The following is a 2,417-nucleotide window of genomic DNA, read 5'->3' on the forward strand; positions in this document are numbered from 1 at the left end:
CCTTATTATTAAGTTGCTCTGGGGATTTGTCTCCTGGACAAAGAAAAGAGGGGAAGAGAGGGAAGGCAGCTCTTCAGTCACCCTGTCCTCCTGTGACTGCCCATAGAGCTCTGTCATCTCTTCCTGGACTCCTGCAAGAGTCTTCTCAGGCCCCTCCAGCATCCGCTCTGGCAAGCTGTCTTCCCATCCAGCCTCCACCCTGCAGAAACAGAAATCAGGCCGTGTTACTGCCCTGTGAAAGAACTCTGTGGTGCTTTTTCACTGTCCTCAGAATGTAGTCCTATCCCCTTAACTCTATTGGGTACTGTTTTGAAAACTCAGAATTGGTAGTGACCTTAACAAAATAAAGACCGCCATTTCCCCCAGCCTGCCAGGAAACAGATTCTATCAATGCATGATGGTTCTTGGTGGCAGGACCTAGAGTCCCAGGTGCCCATAAGTGAGAAAGTAGGAAGCTTGGGAATGAAGTGAATGGGAACATTCTGTCTTCCTTGAGAAAGCAACAGCTGCAACTCACCTGAAATAGGTTGTTGCATAAGGCTTTATAGGTCTGGATTTGTGAACTCCTTGGATTTTTTTTTTTAAAGGAAATGCTGGAAATCTAAGTTGTTTTGTAAATGCTCCTAATTTTACACTATTAATTATTGAGCAAATTTTAAAAACTTTAAAGATAAAGTCAAGTCAAACAACAGAGCTGTAGGCAAGGTGTAGACATTGGCCTTCAGTTTGCAACTTTTAAAAAGCATTTTTATTTGAATAATTTTCAAATTTACAAAATGTTGCAAAAATAAAGAGATTGAGGAATATGTGCATATCCTTTACCCAGATTCACCTGTTATTAGCTTTTTACTCTATTTGCTTTACTATTTGATTTTCTCTCCTGCCTTTCTCTCTAAATCTGTTTTTTCCTATTAGTTTTAAATATCGTGGTCCTTTACTGCCAAATATTGCAGTGTGTTTCCTAAAATATTTTCTTGAATAGCTATAATGCAGTTACCAACTTCATGCCTTTACATCAATACCGTATTTTTATCCAGTCCATCATCTACATTCTCATTTTGTTGGTTGGTTAAATAATGTCTGGTAGCATTTTTCTTCCCCTCTAAGACAAGATGCATTCTAGGGTCAAATACAGCGGTTAGTTGTCATGTCTCAGTAACCTTCTTTAATTTGGAACACTTCTACCGTATTTCATTGTCTTCTATTACCCTGAATTTTTTTTTTAATCTTCTGCTTTAATAAAGAAAACTGACACATATACATGCTTTTTCAAAAACAAAAATGTTAAACCTAGCAGGGCAAGAGGTTTAAAATATGTTTAAAATTATGGTTAAATTTCAAACATACAGAAAAGTAGAAAAAGTAATACAGTGAACTCCAGGTAATCATTACTCAGATTTAACAAATATTCAAGATTTTGCCACATTTGACTCATGTCCCCTTTATCTTTATTATTGTTATTATGATTGAAGGATTTGGTAGCAGCTCACAGATAGCAAGTCAAATTTATTCCTGCATAGTTCAATATAGATAAACATAGACATTTTTTACATAACTGCAGTGATTTTCTGGTGGCTCAGACGATAAAGAATCTGCCTGCAAAGCAGGAGACCCGGGTTCAGTCCTTGGGTTAGGACGATCTCCTGGAGAAGGAAATGGCTACCTACTCCAGTATTCTTTCCTGGAGAATTCCACAGGCAGAAGAGCCTGGTGGGCTACACTCCATAGGGTTGCAAAGAATCAACCCTGACTGAGTAACACACAATCTCATTAACATCTAGAAAAGCTAACAATAATGCTTGGCATCATTTAATACCTAGACCATGTTCAGATTTCCCCAACTGTCTCAAAAATACGTTTTAATATTGATTTCTTCCCCTTGGAATCCAAATGGAGTTTACTTACTGCTTGGGATTATTAGGTCTCATCAGATAAGATCAGTCGCTCAGTCGTGTCCGACTCTTTGCGACCCCATGAATCTCAGCACGCCAGGCCTCCCTGTCCATCACCAACTCCTGGAGTTCACTGAGATTCACGTCCATCAAGTCAGTGATGCCATCCAGCCATCTCATCCTGTCATCCCCTTCTCCTCCTGACCCCAATCCCTCCCAGCATCAGAGTCTTTTCCAATGAGTCAACTCTTCACATGAGGTGGCCAAAGCATTGGAGTTTCAGCTTTAGCATCATTCCTTCCAAAGAAATCCCAGGGCTGATCTCCTTCAGAATGGATTGGTCGGATCTCCTTGCAGTCCAAGGGACTCTCAAGAGTCTTCTCCAACACCACAGTTCAAAAGCATCAATTCTTTGGCGCTCAGCCTTCTTCACAGTCCAACTCTCACATCCGTACATGACTACAGGAAAAACCATAGCCTTGACTAGACGAACCTTTGTTGGCGAAGTAATGTCTCTGCTTTTGA

At 40.2% G+C, this 2,417-nt stretch overlaps 1 protein-coding gene across 5 annotated transcripts in view; it reads left to right on the plus strand.

The window, feature by feature from the left end:
* The window catches only part of FNDC3B (fibronectin type III domain containing 3B), a 359,396-nt gene that overhangs the window by 261,691 nt on the left and 95,288 nt on the right, over nt 1–2,417 (plus strand). The gene's annotated exons all lie outside the window — the stretch shown is intronic.

This window comes from Bison bison, unplaced genomic scaffold (genome assembly GCF_000754665.1).
Source record: "Bison bison bison isolate TAMUID 2011002044 unplaced genomic scaffold, Bison_UMD1.0 scf7180017864040, whole genome shotgun sequence".
Classification (NCBI taxonomy): Eukaryota; Metazoa; Chordata; class Mammalia; order Artiodactyla; family Bovidae; genus Bison; species Bison bison.